At 49.6% G+C, this 13,968-nt stretch overlaps 1 protein-coding gene, 1 long non-coding RNA gene and 1 pseudogene across 2 annotated transcripts in view; 1 reads left to right on the top strand and 2 right to left on the bottom strand.

The window, feature by feature from the left end:
- The window catches only part of KLHL22 (kelch like family member 22), a 53,613-nt gene extending 53,343 nt beyond the window's left edge, over positions 1-270 (bottom strand). Inside the window, exon 1 of the mRNA XM_007974982.3 lies at positions 180-270. The gene's annotated coding sequence lies outside the window, so the exon portion shown is untranslated. The remainder of the gene's footprint in view (positions 1-179) is intronic.
- A 56-nt stretch (positions 271-326) lies between these two features.
- On the top strand, positions 327-7,901 carry LOC140709143 (uncharacterized). The gene is made up of 2 exons (XR_012089534.1): positions 327-440; positions 5,632-7,901. It is a non-coding gene; the product is annotated as an uncharacterized lncRNA (long non-coding RNA).
- A 1,264-nt stretch (positions 7,902-9,165) lies between these two features.
- On the bottom strand, positions 9,166-10,505 carry LOC103222972 (mitochondrial carrier homolog 2-like; annotated as a pseudogene).
- Between the last annotated feature and the right edge of the window lie 3,463 nt (positions 10,506-13,968).

Genomic DNA, 13,968 nt, shown 5'->3' with positions numbered 1-13,968 from the left:
GCCACGTCAGGCCGCGGGCTCTCCTCAGGTCGCCGCCCCCGCGCCTCCGGCCCGCGCCCGCCCCCGCGCCCCTCGGATTCCGCGCTGCTAGCTTGCCCCCGGCCCAGCGATGCCTGCTTGCCGCCCGCCCCCCGCGTTCGCCGCCGCGCGACCCGCCCGGCCCACGCCTCGCAGCTGACCTGGTGCCGCCGCCAGCCGAGGCCGCGCTCGCAGCAGGAGGGAGGCGGGAGGCGGGAGGCGGAGGCGGGGCCAGCGGCGCCGGCGGGGCGGGGCCCTCGGCCGTCACGTGGGCGCGCCGCGCAGGCGCCGGGCGGGTTGGACGCGGGCCCGGGGGTGCCTGGCCGGGCGGGGTAGCAGCGCGGGGCGGCCCTGAGGCGGGGAGACGGGGGGCGGCTCCCCTCCGGCGCTCTGCGGAGGACAGCAGCGACCGCCAAGGCTCAGTGAGTCCCCGCACTAGCGCGGCACCTGGCACTTGGCGGGGCCGAACCAACGAATGAGTGAATTTGCCGAGGGTCGCGCCTTCTGAACCCATTGACTTTTTCCTTGCCTCGGTCCTGCCCTCATTCCTCGACTCACTCCCTCCTGCCCTTCCTCACTATCTCCCTCCCCGCTCATATCCTGCCTCCCCTTTCATCATTCGCTTCTTCACTCTCTTCTCTCCTCCCTTCCTCTCTTACTCCCCCCTCTCATTCTCTCCCTCCCTCCTTCACTCTTATTCTCCCCTCCATCCCCATTCCCTCCCTCCCTGTCTCACCCACCATTCCCGTCTTCCCTCACTCATTCCCTCCCTGCCTCCTTCACTCTCATTCTCCCCTCCCTCTCGTTACCTCCCTCCCTGTCTTAACCCCCATTCCCATCCTCCCTCACTCATTCACTCCCTCCCTCTCTCCCCCCTCATCCCCTCCCTCTTTCATTCCCTTTCCCTCCCTCCTTCACTCTCGTTCTCCCCTCCCTCTCTCATTCCTTCCTTCCTTGTCTCACTTCCTCCCCCCTTTTCCTCCCTCCCTCTCTACCCCCTCCCATTGCCTCCCTCCCTCTTTGATTCCCTTCTTTCCCCCTCCCATCCTTTACTCGTTCCCTTCGTCACGCACTCATTCCCTCCCTCCCGCGCCTGCTCCTTCCCCGCTCCCACCGCGGTCCGTGCCGCTGAAGGTAGCGCGCCCCCTGCGGGATATCAGGGAGAATCGCCGAACACCGCCAGGGTGAACAGGTGCTAGTTTGTGTGCCCGTTCCTTTACTGATATTTTGCAGTAAATCTAATTCCCAGTCTTAAAGCCTGGTCCCAGAGGTCCGTGCGCGGCTCTTGGCATTCATTTTTCTCCACCTCACCTCCAAGCGGATCCCATCCTCCAAGGCGTATCCGTAACGGCTGCGCCCAGAGCTTGGAGCCACAGAGCCTCCTGATGGGATAAGATTGGCGTGTCCCACACTGTGGTTTTGAGAGGGACTGTGAAGGGTGGAGAAAGTGGTGCGGGGAGGATATGGCTGGAGATGGCTCATGGTTAAAAAGAAAGGTGGGGCCGGGCGTGGTGGCTCGTGCGTGTAATCCCAACGCTTTGGGAGGCTGAGACAGGCGGATCACGAGGTCAGGAGATCAAGACCATCCTGGCCAACATGGTGAAACCCCATCTCTACTAAAACACACACACAAAAACTAGCCGGTCATAGTGGCGCGCATCTGTATTCCCAGCTACTCGGAAGCCTGAGGCAGGAGAATCGCTTGAACCCGGGAGGTGGAGGTTGCAGTGAGCCGAGATCGCTCTGGTGACAGAGCGAGACTCCGTCTCAAAAAAAAAAAAAAAAAAAAAAAAAAAAGGTGGAAGGGGAATGTAAAAGGAAGAAAATAGATGAAAGAGAATTGCTGTCCTGGCTGAGTCCAGAGAAATAACTGAGGGTCCCAGACAAGGATCAGGTGAACAGGATTGGCCTCCAGAGGCAGAGGTTCCAAATGCGAGTGGGCTTCCTCCTAGAAAGGCTTTCTGGAGGAGAACCCCCTACGTGTAACAGAGGAGGACTTTGGGAGTAAGAAAAGCATTCCATGAAGGGGACAGTGTCAGCAAACGTGTGGAGGTGAGATCCTTCAAAGTGAGTGGTATGGAGGTTTCCAGGATACCTCCTGGAATTTTCATAATTCCAGTGGATTTCTGAGCCTGAAGGGAAGGTTGGAGAGCAGACCCTGCCCTCTGGAGGCTAGACTTAGCCCTGAGGGCACCCTTTAGCCAGGGTGGGCAGATGCCAACCTGGTGGAGAGGAAGACTAAGTAGAGAGCCAGCCATAGTGCCTGGTCTCAGACAGGCAGGGAGTGAAGACGAGAGTGGAGTGGGCTAGAAACCCGGGAAGGAAGCAGCTTCCCCAGTATAAATCCAGTGATGTGTAAAGATTGAGCCCAGGAGATGGGTGGGGAAGTAGGCCCACCCTGGCTACCCGGGAGCCAGAGCAAGAGCAGGTTTGGGGGAAGATGAGGCCCAGCTTGGCCTCAGGTAGGGGAAGACTGATCTCCAAGGCCCAATGGGACCAGGTGTAAGGGTGGACCCAGAGAGGAGAGGAAAAGGAGTCCTGGGGCAGCAACAAGGAGGCCACTGTGGTCTGAATGTTGGTACCCCCAAAATTCCTATGTTGGAACTGAATCCTCAGTGTGATACTATTATAAAGTAGGGCCTTGGGAGGGGTTTAGGTCATGAGGGTGAAGTCACCATGGGATCAGTGTATAAAAGAGGTTTGAGGGAGTTCATCCCCTACTTTTGCCAGGTGAGGACGCTGTAATAAGCACCATCTTCAAGGCAGAGAATTGGCTGGGCGCGGTGGCTCACGCCTGTAATCCCAGCACTTTGGGAAGCCGAGGCGGGCGGATCACACGGTCAGGAGATCGAGACCATTCTGGCTAACACGATGAAACCCGGCTCTACTAAAAATACAAAAAATTAGCCAGGCATGGTGGTGGGCACCTCTAGTCCCAGCTACTCAGGAGGCTGAGGTAGGAGAATGGCATGAACCTGGGAGGCAGAGCTTACAGTGAGCCGAGATCGCGCCACTGCACTCCAGCCTGGGCAACAGAGTGAGACTCCGTCTCAAAAAAAAAAAAAAAGGCAGAGAATGTACCCCTCACTGGACACTGGGGCTTTTTTCTGAAGACTACTGTGTCATATAAAATTTATATTAAATAAATTGATATGCTTTTCTCTTGTTAATCTGTCCTTTGTTAGAGAGGTGTCAACCAGGAACCTTGTGATAGGTGAGGAAAAAATATTTCCTTTCCCCCTACTCTTTCTGGCATCCAGCAAACAAATGGGGTGGCAAAGACACCCCACTTGGGACAACTGGCAAAAGGTAAGCATTCTTACCAAGGTCGACTGTCCCAGATCGCTGCCTGTAGTACTCAGCTGAGAGTAGAAGGTAAAACCTTCTTGTCCCTTCCTTTCCAAATTCAGATTAGCAGAAGAAAATATTGTGTCCGCATTGTGACTCTTGCTTAAATTTGTTTTAGGGGTAACCGTTTGTTACTGATCCTTTCCTCCCAGGCACAGCTACCTCTTTCCTGTTTGTTTTATTTGTGTCCTGAGAGCTTGGCTTTATGACCAGTAAGAATATTCTCCCCGATCTCTGAATAGCCAGTGGGTGCAAGTGACAGCTTGCTTTAGGACAGCTTGCGTTAGGGGTGCAAGTAACAGCTTGCATTATTACAAACTCCTCCGTCCTGGTCAGAAAAAGAGAAGGTTCGTTTTTTGTTTGTTTGGTTGGTTTTTGTTTTGTTTTAATGTCTTGCTCTTTCGCCAAGGCTGGAGTGCAGTGGCATGGTAGCATGATCTCGGCTCACTGCAACTTCTGCATCCTGGGCTCAAGTGATTCTTCTGCCTCAGCCTCCTGAGTAGCTGGGGCTACAGGTGCACACTACCTCACCCAGGTAATTTTTTTTTTGTATTTTTAGTAAAGAGGGGGATTCACCATGTTGCGAGGGGTGGTCTCTCTTTTTTTTTTTTTTTTCTTTTTTTCTTTTTTTTCAATTGTTTTCTGAGACGGAGTCTTGCTCTGTCACCCAGGCTGGAGTGCAATGGCGGAATCTCGGCTCACCCACCCAAGTGGCTGGGATTACAGGCACCTGCCACTCCGCCCAGCTAATTTCTGTATTTTTAGTGGAGACAGGGTTTCACCATGTTAGTCAGGCCGGTCTCGAACTCCTGACCTCAGGTGATCTGCCCGCCTTGGCCTCCCAAAGTGCTGGGATTACAGGTGTAAGCCACTGCACCTGGCCTCTTTTGTTTTTAAGATATAGGATCTCACCCAGGCTGGTCAGGAACTCCTGGCCTCAATCCACCTGTCTCAGCCTCTCAAAGTGCTAGGATTACAGGCATGAAGGACCACGCCCGGCCAAAGACAAGGTTCTGAACCTTCTCTTTTTCTGACCATGATAGAGGAGTTTGTAGTAAGTGGGCCTAGTCCATAAGGGGTTTTTGTTGTCTCAATATTCATTGGTGTTATAGATGAGTCAGTCCATGACTGGAGACGTGATACTGTTCTATACGAGATGACATCCCTAGTCACCTGTGTCAACAAAGGTGCCTTCTGGCCGGGTATGGTGGCTCACACCTGTAATCCCAGCACTTTAGGAGGCTGAGGCGGGCAGATCACAAGGTCGGGAGTTAGAGACCAGCCTGATCAACATGGTGAAACCCTATCTCTACTAAAATTACAAAAAAATTAGCCAGGCATGGTGGCCCATGCCTGTAATCCTAGTTACTCGGGAGGCTGAGGCAGGAAAATCAGTTGAATCTGGGAGGCAGAGGTTGCAGTGAGCCAAGACCGTGCCACTGTACTCTAGCCTGGGTGACAGAGCAAGACTCCATCTCAAAACAAAACAGAACAAAAAAAACCAAAGGTACCTTCTTTCTTTTGAATGTCTTTGCAAATGGTATGGATTTGAGAGTGCTGAATCTTTGTGCACCCTCTTTGAAGAGTATCTTTCTTTCTCTCTCTCTTTAAGAGACAGGGTCTCTTGGCCGGGCGCGGTGGCTCAAGCCTGTAATCCCAGCACTTTGGGAGGCCGAGACGGGCGGATCACGAGGTCAGGAGATCGAGACCATCCTGGCTAACACGGTGAAACCCCGTCTCTACTAAAAAATACAAAAAACTAGCCGGACGAGGTGGCGGGCGCCTGTAGTCCCAGCTACTCGGGAGGCTGAGGCAGGAGAATGGCGTAAACCTGGGAGGCGGAGCTTGCAGTGAGCTGAGATTCGGCCACTGCACTCCAGCCCGGGCGACAGAGCAAGACTCCCTCTCAAAAAAAAAAAAAAAAAAAAAAAAAAAGAGACAGGGTCTCGCCCAGACTGGTCAGGAACTCCTGGCCTCAGGTGGTCCTCCCACCTTGACTTCCCAGAGTGCTGAGATTACAGGCATGACCCATTGTGCCCAGCCTTGAGGATATCTCTTTTGTCCATGGTTAAGTCATAAAATGCTTATTGGTTTTGGTTCTCAGTTGCTTGGTAGGTACCTTTGGTTTATAAGAAGAAAAGTGGTGGGTGGGCAGGGTGGTGGTAGGGAAGAGTGTTCAGTACTGCCAGGAATATGTACTATCTGTTCTGGCTGAAAACTGATAATGAGATATTTGAAAAGTTTTTTTTTTTTTTTTTTTTACAGCTCTATGATCAGAAGATGGCATAATCGGGGCTGGGCACAGTGGCTCAGTGCCCAGCTGGGATTATGCCTGTAATCCCAGCACTTTGGGAGGTTGAGGCGAGTGGATGACGAGGTCAGGAGTTCGAGACCAACCTGGCCAAGATGGTGAAACCGTATCTCTACTAAAAATACAAAAAAATTAGCTGGGCGCAGTGGCAGGCACCTGTAATCCCAGCTACTTGAGAGGCTGAGGCAGGAGAATCGCTTGAACTCGATGGGCAGAGGCTGCAGTGAGCCAAGATCACACCACTGCACTCCAGCCTGGGCAACAGAGTGAGACTCCATCTCAAAAAGCAGAAAAGAAGATGGCATAATCGGAAGTTGATATTCTCTCTATTGGATCCTGCTTCTCCGTTGGGGTCTTCTTGGTCACCTAAAGCCCCTCTTCTGGAGTCCCTGCCCTCTGCAGGCTCTGCCTCCTGCTTCCTTTCTGTATTGCCATGATTTTTGCTAAGGATAATGGACAACTTCATTGGGTTCTTTGGGAAACTTGCAATCTCCCCAAACAAGCCCCTCTGAGATTTCTCCTTTCCAGTTGCTTTTGCTCCCCTTTCCTCCTTTTGCCACCTTTGATATTTCCTCCAATTTCCTTGATTCCTTTGATATGTCCCCATTCAGTCCACTCTGGCCTTCCATCCAACCTGCCAGAACTTTTTCCACTTCAGCACTTCAGTCACTTAAACATTAGGGCTCCCTCCCCTAAAGGGACTCAAAATCCTGCAAAAACAACCATCTAAGGATAAAAAGAGAAAAATTGAAACTGTTTGGAAACTGGGCAAATGAAAACTCTTTTTAAAGTCTTTTTTTGGGGGGGCCAGGTGTGGTGGCTCACCCCTGTAATCCCAGCCCTTTGGGAGGCCGAGGCGAGCAGATCACAAGGTCAGGAGTTTGAGACCAGCCTGGCCAATGTGGTGAAACCCCGTCTCTCCTAATAATACAAAAAAAATTAGCCAGGTGTGGTGACATGCACCTGTAGTTCCGGCTACTTGGGAGACTGAGGCAGGAGAATCACTTGAACCCGGGAGGCGGAGGTTGCAGTGAGCCAAGATTGGACCACTGCACCAGCCTGGCAATAGAGCAGGAAGACTCCATCTCTTAAAAAAAAAAAAAAAATATATATATATATATATATATAGAGAGAGAGAGAGAGAGAGAGAGAGAGAGAGAAGAGAACAGTGAGTTTGTATTACTGTGTTTTACTGACTCACAACTACCATTTTGGAATGAAAGCTATAAGATATTTGTGTTTTTATGTTTATGTGTTTATATTTGTGTGTGTGTATGTATGTATGTTTGAATATTATATATATCCATATTCAGTATTATTAACTGAATTATTATTATTATTATTTTTTTTTTTTGAGACAGAGTCTCACTCTGTCTCCAGGCTGGAGTGCAGTGATGCTATCTCAGCTCTCTGCAACCTCTGCCTCCCAGGTTCAAGCGATTCTCCTGCCTCAGCCTCCTGAGTAGCTGGGACTACAGGTGCGAGCTACCATGCCCAGCTAATTTTTGTGTTTTTAGTAGAGACGAGGTTTCACCATGTTGGCCAGGATGGTCTTGATCTCTTGATGTAGTGATCCACCCACCTCGGCCTCCCAAAGTCTTGGGATTACAGTGAGTCACTGCGCCTGGCCTAAATTTTTTAAATCCCTTAAAGGAGTTCTATTCAAATTGTACCCTCCTTTGAAGATGTCTGTTTTGTCTGTGGTGTCATAAAAGGATTTTTGGTCTTAGAGGGAGGTAAATGAGCATTCATACAAGCTAAATATTACCAAAATTTTAAGAAAAATAGAAACTAATCCAAATGCTTTTTAGTTTACATGATCTGGAATATTCTTTAGTAAATAAAGCTAGTTTGAAAATTGATGGGACTAGGCCGGGCGCAGTGGTTCATGCCTGTGGGAGGCCAACACAGGCGGATCATGAGGTCAGGAGATCAAGCCCATCCTGGCTAACATGGTGAAACCCTGTCTCCACTAAAAATACAAAAAATTAGCCAGGCGTGGTGGCGGGCGCCTGTAGTCCCAGCTACTTGGGGGGGCTGAGGCAGGAGAATGGGGTGAACCTGGGAGGTGGAGCTTGCAGTGAGCTGAGATCCCCCCACTGCACTCCAGCCTGGGCAACAGAGCAAGACTCTGTTTCAAAAAAGAAAACTGACAGACTAGTCAAACAAGTTTATGTTATCACTACTAAATGGTAAAGATAATAAAATTATCAATCCAACCTAAGAGCAAAATGTGCAATAAAAATTAATTACGGCTGGGCTCACCCCTGTAGTCCCAGCAGTTTGGAGGGCCAAGGCGGGCGGATCACTGAGGTCAGGAGTTCAAGACCAGCCTGGCCAATATGGTGAAACCTGGTCTCTACTAAAAATATAAAATTAAGGCCGGGTGTGGTGGCAGGCACCTGTAATCCCGGCTACTCGGGAGGCTGAGGCAGGAGAATCGCTTGAACCTGGGAGGTGGAGGTTGCAGTGAGCTGAGATTGTGCCACTGTACTCCAGCCCGGGAGACAGTGCGAGACTCCATCTCAAAAAAAAAAAAATTAGCTAGGCATGGTGGTACACGCCTGTAATCCCAGCTACTTGGGAGGCTGAGGCAGGAGAATCACTTGAACCGGGGAGGCGGAGGTTGCAGTGAGCCAAGATCGGGCTGCTATACTCCAGCCCAGGCAACAGAGTGAGACTTCGTCTCAAAAAAATGAATTGCATGGCTGAGCATGGTGGCCCATGCCTGTAATCCCAGCACTTTGGGAGACCTAGGCAGGTGGATCATTTGAGGTCAGGAGTTTGAGACCAGCCTAGCCAACATGGTGAAACCCCATCTCTACTAAAAATATAAAAAATTAGCCAAGTATGGTGGCATGCGCCTGTAATCCCTGTTACTTGGGAGGCTGAGGCAGAAGAATCGCTTGAACCCGGGAGGTGGAGGTTGCAGTGAGCCAAGATGGCACCACTGCACTCCAGCTTGGGTGAGAGTGAGACTCCGTCTCAAAACAAACAAACATGAATTGCTTGATGCATGGAAGTTTAAAAAAAAAAAAAGAGGGCCAGGCATGGTGGCTCACACCTGTAATCCCAGCACTTTGGGAGGCCGAGGCAGGCGGATCACGAGGTCAGGAGATCAAGACCATCCTGGCTAACAGGGTGAAACCCCCGTCTCTACTAAAAATACAAAAATTAGCCAGTCATGGTGGTGGGCACGCCTGTAGTCCCAGCTACTTGGGAGGCTGAGGCAGAATGGCGTGAACCCGGGAGGCAGAGCTTGCAGTGAGCCGAGATCGCGCCACTGCACTTCAGCCTGGGTAGCAGAGCAAGACTGTGTCTCGAAAAAAGAAAAAAGGGAGGAATTTTTTTTTTTTTTTTTTTTTTGAGACAGGGCGTTGTTTTGTCACTGAGGCTGGAGTGCAGGGGCAATCTCAACTCGTTGCAGCCTCAACTTCCTGGGCTCAAATGATCCTCCCACCTCAGCCTCCTGAGTAGCTGGGACTACAGATATGTGCCACCACACATGGCTAATTTTATTTTTTTGTAGAGATCAGGTCTTTTTTTGTGGCCCAAGTGAAACCTTGGTTTTTAACATGAGTTAGTATCAGTATAAGAGTTATGGTTGTACCTATTTTTGATTTTTTTTTTTTCCTCAGACAGGGTCTCATTGTTACCCAGGTTGGAGTGCAGTGGTGAAATCATAGCTCACTGCAGCCTCCAACTCCTCCTGGGTTCACTCCTGAGCTCAGGCAATCCTCCCACCTCAGCCTCCTATTTTTGAAAATTATCCTGTAAGGCCGGGCGCGGTGGCTCAAGCCTGTAATCCCAGCACTGTGGGAGGCCGAGACGGGAGGATCACGAGGTCAGGAGATCGAGACCATCCTGGCTAACACGGTGAAACCCTGTCTCTACTAAAAATACAAAAAACTAGCCTGGCGAGGTGGCGGGCGCCTGTAGTCCCAGCTACTCCGGAGGCTGAGGCAGGAGAATGGCGTAAACCCGGGAGGCGGAGCTTGCAGTGAGCTGAGATCCGGCCACTGCACTCCAGCCTGGGCGACAGAGCGAGACTCCATCTCAAAAAAAAAAAAAAAAAAAGAAAGAAAATTATCCTGTAATATCTGTAATGTGTGAAATTATATAAAGAGCCTTAATATGTTTGTCCCTGAGACCCAGGATGCATTTCTGCTTTTCCCCAAGAGTAAATGATTATTTTGAAAGCATGCCAAATTATATACAAATCAACATTCTCTCCCATAATCCTGTGCATCTGAAACTATAGAAATGTCACAGTCCCTGCCCCACATCTTCATATTAACATTCTCAGGTCACAACAATAAGTCTTCTCTTCCCAAAGGGCTTGTATCTGGAAAAACAAGCTATTTCCTAGGCTCATATTTCCTCTCTTTGTAGCATGCCTCAGCAATCTATCCAAGAAGTATATATTGGGGAGTAAGGAGGGCATCCACCAGCAAGACCACAGTTGTTAACAGCCATAAGATGGGAGACAATCACAAAGGGATAGGTCAATATACTGGCAAAAAAAATCCTGTGACAGCTTGAGAATAACTCTTCATTTCATTCATGATAGAAACCCCCACTGTCCATTGCATGGATATCAACAAGGTGGTAGGCTAGTGAGTCACACAGCCACAAAGAAATGATGTCACCTAGGAGGTGAGGAACAAGACCTGGGAAAAATCCTAGGATACCCTCTTTCTGATAAATGGTTAGTATGGTGTCACAAAGTCCACAGAACTTGGATTCTTTCCCAGTGAATTGTGCCATAGATCTTAGAGTGAGCACATGGAAGGGACGTGATGAGGGCAGCAGCTGAACAAACGATCATCTCTTGAGTTGTTTCCTTGATGATTTGGTCAAAGGAAGATGAGATTTCTTTTTGTTCATATCCAGGTCCTAACTTCTCACCCTTGTCACACTCCTGGTAATGCTATAAAACTTTACCATGGACCACAGTTCCAAGGACCCCCGAATGCAGTCATGGAGTTAAGCCTGTGAGCAACCCATGCCTCCTGTCAATGCTGGCAATGTTCAGAGCATAACAAAAGAAACGAGAAAGCTGACATACTTGCCACCCCAAAATATTTCGTCCTGTTGTGGGAAGAGGCTCATATCCCACCTGGATGAGCACTTCCATGTGCATGATTCGCTAGGACAGGATGGTGAGACCTGAGAACAGGAGCACCTGACTGGCAAGCAACATCCGCCATGGCAGCACCTGTATTATTCTGTTTTCATGCTGCTGATAAAGACATACCCAAGACTGGGATGTAAAAGAAGTTAAATTGGACTTACAGTCCCATATGGCTGGGGAGACCTCAGAATCATGGCAGGAGGTGAAAAGCACTTCTTACACAGTGAGGGTCAGAGAAAATGAGGAAGAAGCAAAAGCAGAAACCCCTGATAAACCCATCAGCTCTCATGAGACTTATTTTTGGGAAAGACCTGCCCCTTGATTCAATTACCTTCCCCTGGGTCCCTCCCACAACACTTGGGAATTCTGGGAGATACAATTCAAGTTGAGATTTCATTGCGGACACAGCCAAACCATATCAGCACCCGTGGATGGACAGATCCCGGATGCATTTCTGGTTTTTTTTGGAAACAGAGTCTCACACTGTCACCCAGGCTTGGAGTGCAGTGGCTCCATCTCGGCTCACTTGCAGCTTCCCCCTCCCGGGTTCAAGTGATCCTCCTCCTGCCTCAACCTCCTCAGTAGCTGGGATTACAAGCATGTGCCACAACACCTGGCTACTTTTTGTATTTCTAGTAGAGATAGGGTTGGGCGTTGTTGACCAGGCTGGTCTCAAACTTCTGACCTCAAGTGAGCTGTCTGCCTCAGCCTCCCAAAGTGCTAGGATTATAGGCATGATCCATACATCCGGCCCCAGGATACATTTCTAAAGCCTGGATTCAGGACAATTTCTGAAACTGTGCACCAAGATGACACTGTCGACTTACATGTCCAAGAATGTTGGAGTGAGCAAGGCGTGAGAGATTCATAGATATGGCATATGATACTGCTATTAAAATTGTCTGTTTTTTTTTTTTTCGAGATGCAGTCTCGCTCTGTCACCCAGGCTGGAGTGACACCAGGCCCTGGTGCAATCTTGGCTCACTGCAAGCTCTACCTCCTGGGTTCAAGCAATTCTCCTGCCTCTACAGGCGCACGCCCCCACACCTAGCTAATTTTTTTATTTTTAGTAGAGATGGGATTTCACCATTTGACCAGACTGGTCTCAAATTCCTGACCTCAGGTGATCCACCCACCTCAGCCTCCCAAAGTGCTAGGATTACAGGTGTGAGCCACCACACCCGCTCGGCCTTAAAATCGCCTTTTAAATTTGTTACACTTGGTGGTATATAGATTTACCCATGATGTAATTCTATAATCAAAATTATAATTAAATTTTAATGAAAATTTTAGTTAATAATAAATTAATACTTATGAAAATACCTAGGCTCTAACATTAGGTTTACAACACAGGATTCAAATGGCATCTACAGCATGATCCATTACATTTTTTGTTTGTTTGTTTGTTGGAGACGGAGTCTCACTCTGTTGCCCATGCTTGAGGGCAGTGGTGCCATCTCGGCTCACTGCAACCTCCGCCTCCCAGGTTCAAGTGATCCTCCTCCTTCAGCCTCCCAAGTAGCTGGATTACAGACATGTGCCACCACGCCCAGCTAATTTTTGTATTTTTAGTAGTCACGGGGTTTCACCATGTTGCCCAGAGTGCTCTTGAACTCCTGACCTCAGCTGATCGGCCCACCTCAGCCTCCCAAAATGCTGGGATTATAGATGTGCGCCACTGCGCCTGGCCCCCATTACAGTTTTTAAACGAACAGAGAGGACAAGAAAATTTACCAAAATACTGACAATGCTGCCTCTGGATGATGGGATTCATAATGTTTGGGGCTTTCTAAAGTTTCTACCATGTATGGCTTTTAGAAACAATAACCGCCAGGCGTGGTGGCTCATGTCTGTAATCCCAGCACTTTGGGAGGCCAAGGATGGCGGATTGCCTGAACTCAGGAGTTCGAGATCAGCCTGGGCAACATGTTGAAACCCTGTCTCTACTAAAATACAAAAAAATTAGCCAGGCATGGCAGCGCACACCTGTAGTCCCAGCTACTTGGGAGGCTGAGGCAGGAGAATTGCTTGAACCCAGGAGGTGGAGGTTGCAATGAGTCGAGATTGCAAGACTGCACTCCAGCCTCGGCAACAGAGTGAGACTCTATCTCAAAAAAGAAAAGAAAAGAAAAAACAACCACTCCCTCCCTACCTCCACATACATAAGTGATTACAGGCTCCAGGCCAAACACACAGAGGAGTTACATCTGGCTGGTGCTAGGATGGCATGCGGGGCAGGTCACCACCTCCCAGGGACTGAGTGCCAAAGTAAGAAGGAAGATTAGAGGTGAGGCTGTAGGGAGACAGCCACAGGCTCAAAGGGCTTGTGCTAAACTCTCGAGGGGGAAGCTTGATCTGCCTGGGAAGCTTCCAGCTCCTACCTCCTGCAGAGCCCAGAATGGTGTCCAGGAAATATGTGGCCATTGAGTGGAAACAGCCTTGGCACAGTAGCCTGCAGGAACCTGGAGACTAGAGACATGGTCACATGAGCAGTGAGGATCTCCCCCGAGATGAGGATCCCCAGAACATAGTGTGGGATGCAGGTCTGGCCTCTGCATACTCTCGGCTTCCTCCATCATTTATTCTCAGACATCTAAACCATCAACATCCAGATGGGGGATCCCAGGAGGGTCTACAGTGTCAAGAGAGGGCAAGTCCACTTCAGGATCAACCTTCCCATGGCCTCCTACTTTCCCTGGTCCACCTTTCCAGGTCTCTCACCAGGGATCATTGCCCTGGGCACCACCAACCCAATGAAGGGACAAGTAGAAAAAGAGCTCTGGGGAAAATACCAAAGGGAATAGTCACTCAATTTTATTGTGATGACAAACTCCCGGCAAAGTTCCAGGCCTCTCTCTGCCTGTGTCTGTGAATTATGTGTCTGTGGCTCCATCAACCACAGTGCAGAAGAGGGAGGGTTGTCCTGAGTACCCTATTAACATGTTCGTTCGTTTGTTTGAGACAGTTTCACTCTTGTCGCCCAGGCTGCAGTGCAATGGCACGATCTCAGCTCACTGCAACCTCTACCTCCTGGTTTCAAGTGATTCTTGTGCCTCAGCCACCCGAGTAGCTGGGATTACAGGTGCGTACCACCATGCCTGGCTATTTTTGTATTTTTAGTAGAGATGGGGTTTCACCATGTTGACTAGGCTGGTCT

This window comes from Chlorocebus sabaeus, chromosome 19, assembly GCF_047675955.1.
Source record: "Chlorocebus sabaeus isolate Y175 chromosome 19, mChlSab1.0.hap1, whole genome shotgun sequence".
NCBI lineage: Eukaryota > Metazoa > Chordata > Mammalia > Primates > Cercopithecidae > Chlorocebus > Chlorocebus sabaeus.
Note: the sequence above shows the minus strand (reverse complement) of the source record. Positions and strands in the feature narration are given on the sequence as shown.